Here is a 6000-nt window from a genome sequence, read left to right as displayed (position 1 = left end):
ATCACTTTCAGAGATTTTTTTAATTTTGTCATTTTTGTGAAGTTGGCGGCCTAGCGGCCTGGCGGCCTAGCAGCCAAAAATTTTAATGTTGTAAAAATGTTTTTTTAACAATAAAACGGCATTTAATGAAGTTTTAAAGATAATTATTGTTATTTAAACGATATATCTAAAGAAAAAATCACTTTCAGAGATTTTTTTAATTTTGTCATTTTTGTGAAGTTGGCGGCCTAGCGGCCTGGCGGCCTAGCAGCCAAAAATTTTAATGTTGTAAAAATGTTTTTTTAACAATAAAACGGCATTTAATGAAGTTTTAAAGATAATTATTGTTATTTAAACGACATATCTAAAGAAAAAATCAAAGTAACAACGTATGGAACAAGGTGTTCTTATATGAAACCAAATTATCAATATATTTATTCATTTTTACAATATATGAAACCATTTTATCAATGTATGGAACCAAAGTATCAATGTATGAGTTGGTTATTACACTATATGATACAAATTATTCAATATATGGATCCAAAGTAACAATATATGGAACGAGGTGTCCTTATATGAAACCGAATTATCAATATATTAATTCATTTTTACAATATATGAAACCATTTTATCAATGTATGGAGCCAAAGTATCAATATATAAGTTAATTGTCACATTATATGATACCAGATATTCAATATGCCCTTATATGAAACCGAATTATCATTATATTAAGTCTTTTTTACAACATATGGAACCATTTTATTAATGTATCGAACCAAAGTAGCAGCTAGTATATAAGTTGATGTTACATTCTATGATAGCAATTGTCATTATATGGAACCAAAATAGCCTATTTTCAAGTCAACAAGTCAAAGACCGAGGTCACTGGGTTACAATGCATAAACTTTTTCATGAAATCAATTATTATTTGACAAGTTATTTTTTAACTTTGTCAGTAGATTAACCTTGATGTGTCCTTCTGGCACTGCCTATTTTTGATCAAAGGTAAAGGTCGAGATGAACTTATTTTTTAAACATGTTTTTGTTAATGGTCAGTACGACTCAATAGCTTAAATTATGACATACAACTCCTACATATATAACGATAAGTTTTGCCTGCCCAGCCCATTTTAAGTGAATGTGACGTTAATTTCAAATATTTTTTCCTTATAGTATGCAGTCAGTATGCAGTAAGTGAAGCACGATGTTCTTTAAACAAGGACTGTAATACCGGTGCAAGGATAGAATACAGCCTGTAAAAAAGTCCCGTCAATATAATGACATTTTGGTTCAATATATTGCTACTTTGGTATCATATATTGAAGAACTGGTATCATATAATGTGAAAATCAACTTTTATATTGCTACTTCGGTTACATATATTGATAAACTGGTTTCATATATTGTAAAATTGATTTAATATATTGATAATTCGGTTTCATATAATAGCATCTGGTTCCATTCATGACTTACTTGGATCCATATATTGAAGATCTGGTATCATATAAAATTACTACTTAAATGGTAAACGATTTATGTTGAAATATTCATAAAAGATGTACAGTATTTGTATGATACATGTATTACTAGTAATATCGACTTATAACAAATAAACCGGTTATATTATATGAAACTACCGAATTCCATCATTGATGCCTCAATGTTGTTGTTTTTTTGGACACGGCTTGATATGCACTTTTATTTCATGCTTTCCCGTGTTTTATAGTAATATATCAGATGATTATATTCTGATAAACCACTAGTGAAATTTATAAAATATAATTTTCACTGTAGCCGGACTATATCCGAATGCGGATGAAAAGAAAATCATAACTAAATGGAATAACAGGCAGAAATAAATGCCGTCATACGTAAATTGTGATTCTTTAGGAAAAGAAAGTCGATGTAACCATACATCATGTTAAAAAATGTATAAACATTAGAGAAATTTAACAGAACTATATTTCAAAATTGATAATGTGACGTCATGATGTGATGACGTCACAAAGGAGAATGCGCGACGTTACGCGGCAAAATCAGTGAAAAATACTTAAAATCACTTAAAAAGCATGAAATAAAAAGAAAATTTATTTGTTTTACATATAAGATTGAAATATATTTCATTCGTGAACACCAGCTATTATATTTTCACTCGTGGCTACGCCACTCGTGAAAATATTGCATCTGGTGTTCACTCAGTGAAATTATATTTCAATCTTACATGCAAAACAAACAAATATCCTCTATGTGTACAGTTAGACATCATCATAAATGTAAAAATATAATGAAGTTAAGTATGTTATATATTGATCCATATATTCAAGATATAAATATTTCGTAATCGTAGTGCGTTTAAAATAGTTTGATTTTTAAATTGCTAAATTTAATTAATTAATTAATCACTTGACATGTAGCAGTTTGCTTTAAACCGAGGGGAACAAGAAACAAATAACAAAAAAAATAGAAAAAGAAATTGGGAAGAACAAAGTATTTTCAAACGATCATACAAAAGACAGACAAAAGAAAAAGAAAAAAAAAATAATAACATCATCACTATGTCATGTATGAGCGTCGGTTTCGAACCTGTGAGTGCATTTCATAAGAGGTTACAGTGACCCTGATTTACCAATTTAACCACTACGATGGTACACATTTTTATTAGAAATTATACTATAATAGTCGTTGACACTTTCAATCTCCGATGATATGCAGACTTACCCTTTAATGGACTTTCCCAAGTACCGTTAGAACCAAATTATCATCTCGGGATAATAGGTAAAACAGCTTTTTTGAAGAAGAGAATATAATACAAGATAAGAAGTACCATTTAAAACAACTTTATGGCAAATTTGGTAAAGTTGTTGGTAAACGATACGACTTAAAATTTTACCACGAGTTCGAGCCTAAGAAATTGTCTAACATTTTTCTTTCCTTATTTTATCAATTTTATGATATATGCAAATGAATTGGGATATCAAGGTAGTTTTGTTACAATATCTAATAATTTTAATATACAGATTATAATATTTTTTTTTCTTGTATACATTGAAAACAAAAGAAAAAGTGAAATGAGAAGTAAATAAAAAAAAATAACACAACACAATAAAAATATTCTTTAATACAGAAATAATTTTTGCGAATCGAACATGCCTTGCATTGATATTCAAATAAAAATTCTGCTTTCGGCCAAAATCTATAATTATTGTTATGTTGTTATTTACACATGTACAAATATTCTAAATAAAATATGTTTAAACCAAATAAAAATTTAACTGACAGTCTTACCTACTGCGTTAAGTTGACAGTTGGCAAATTAGTAGTTTTTTTATTTACATACTTGAAAGATGATAAATACAATATGATATCTGTTTTACACCGTTATAGTAGACTTGACCATTATGTTACTAATTAATTATAATTAAAAAATGTTGTTTGAAAATTTTCGTAATATTTGCTGGAAATCACTGACCAGCGAATTGCGTAGCTCATCTACACAAACGTTATCACAGATAGATATCTGACTTTTATTAAATTTGCCATATTTTCAGAATATTTGTTGCCATAGCAGCCAGAATTTTCAACATAGGAAGAAAAGAAAAGGACGTGCATAATCTCCATACTGCCATCTATCCATATATCAAGTTTCATAAAAATATTTTCATTACTTTTTGCGTTATCGCGGGATCCAGTTTTGTGGACGGTACAACCGGTTTCAAACATATTAGAACAGAAAAGGCCCTATATCGGAAATGATATATGGGGTTTATTTAAGAAATAAAAAATGGCCTTTCGGGGAAAATGCAAGCTTACGGACTGGTTGGTCTGGCCCGAAGCGCAGCTGAGGTCCATATACCTTCCGAAGTCTGAACAACTAGTCCCTAAACTTGCATTTTCCACGAAAGGCCATGTTTTATTTGTTCTATTATACAGAATCTAAATCCTTTCATCCCCTTGTTTTGTGCTGTCATTTTTACTATTATTTGCTTTCAAATAATAATTTTACTTGTTCAGTGTGTGAAATATCTCAAACCCTAAACGGATTTTGTGTATGCTCTTCTTTTAATATTCCGATTACCGATGATTTAGGAGTTGTGATTCCATTTTTGTTAATGAAATTTAATATTAATTTAATGTTACTAGGCAAAATAACCCGGACTTTAAGAATTTCAGAAACAGTATAAATAAAATTTTTAACTAAATTAAAGAAAAATCATGACTTTTGATCAACATGTAGTACATTTATGTCTCAGATAAAGAGACAAATCGCCTATCCATTTTGACAGTTATCGTCTGTTTGTGTCGTCGTGAAATTCGCACGTCGTGAAAGCTACGTTTAACCTGCGGTCTGGAGACCGCAGGGTATTGGTACGCGTTTAACTTTTGAGGCATGGAGGAGCACGTGACCTGTTTTCGGTACATGGAGGAGCACGGGATATGTAAACCTTACATGATTGGTTAATTGAACTTTCGAAAACCTGGCTAAATACCGTTTGCCGGTTCGTGACGGATTTACCTCTGGGGAATTAGGCAGAATTACATCTAATTACAACAAAATAACTGTTACGTGATATTTGTAATTTGTTTAAATATTTTACCGTTTAAGGTTGAAAAACTTGAATAATGTGTTTGAAAATTATCAATGTTTCTTTAATATAAACAATTTATTGTCTGTAAAATTTGAGATACATACTAATTGAAATATTCGATCATAGTGGCATATGCCATAATAAATAGAGATATTTTCTGCGTAAACTTGTGTGTTTACTTATTTTTTTGTTCGGAATTATTCATAAAATGGTAGGCCTATTGAATCATTTTCTTAAAAAGAAATAATTGTTTAATGTTCGACCTTCTCCGGTCATCAACGGTCACCAGTTTCCAATGACCTTCTTCTATATTGATCGACTATATGTTGTCCCCCAAACAATGTTGAAAATAGTTAAATGAAATATCTTATATCATTTAAAATGTTCCCCGCAGGAAACCATTTTACTTGTAAGAATTATGGACCGCCCCCGGTCTGTATGCGGTTTTTGGACCGGATGACGTCATATTGAATATAGAAGACCGTATGCAAATGAGGTATAATATAATTTATTATCTCTCAATAATAGACTCAAAAGAAAATAGAGACTGCAAGTGTCAACTATATATATTTGCTTTGGAATATTGCTCTTGAGGGATCTCCACGATGTCCCATTACAGCCATCACGACACACATATAACGCGAAACAGCGTTAAAACGAATTTATGATGGTTAAAAGTCGAACAAATAAAGAAGAAAAAAAAGATAAAAAAAAAAAACAACAACAAAAACAAATGAAACCACGATGTTGAAAACTCTGCATAATATCGTATCATCGTCATCGTACTTTCGACCTCTCGCCATAGTAGTTCCGTTGTTTCGTGACCTGGTAGCCTTTGTTCATTTAGTGTTTAGTTTCTTGCTCAAGAAATAACGGCTTGCCCCTGTCTTGGTTTGTGCCCACACGGTGAGCGATACATAGTTGACTATTTCGACGCGCTAACCACTCGCCATAACAATACTTTATTTATTATATACATGCATAATTTAGTATTATAACATAATGATATGGTTATAAAGATATTTATTTCGTGTACACGTTATGTTTTTATATTTATTTTCAAAAGATTTTAAAGAATAATATGACCGTTATAAAATAAGATTATATTCCAAATATTGGCACCATTGTAACAAAATGTATTTTTTTATCATAATTTATGCGGTGTTGAGGTATAACAATTATGCGATGCAGATGGAAAATGGGAGCAAAACCTTACAAAGCAAAGGTACTGTACATTTATTCTGGGAATATCCATATATACAACACCATAAGAATGAAGTGTTAAAGTACAGCAATAACAAAACGATATATTGACAAACATGTGATTCATGATAATAATGTAAACAACTACATACTTTTACAAGCAACATACAACATATACAAATGTTAAAACAAATCAATGTTTAAAAATTACAAGTTAACGTTTTGA

The sequence above is a fragment of the Ruditapes philippinarum genome, unplaced genomic scaffold, assembly GCF_026571515.1.
Source record: "Ruditapes philippinarum isolate M1 unplaced genomic scaffold, ASM2657151v2 ctg8856_1_1_1_1, whole genome shotgun sequence".
Lineage (NCBI taxonomy): Eukaryota > Metazoa > Mollusca > Bivalvia > Venerida > Veneridae > Ruditapes > Ruditapes philippinarum.
The sequence above is the reverse complement of the archived record's forward strand: the minus strand, read 5'-3'. Positions refer to the sequence as shown.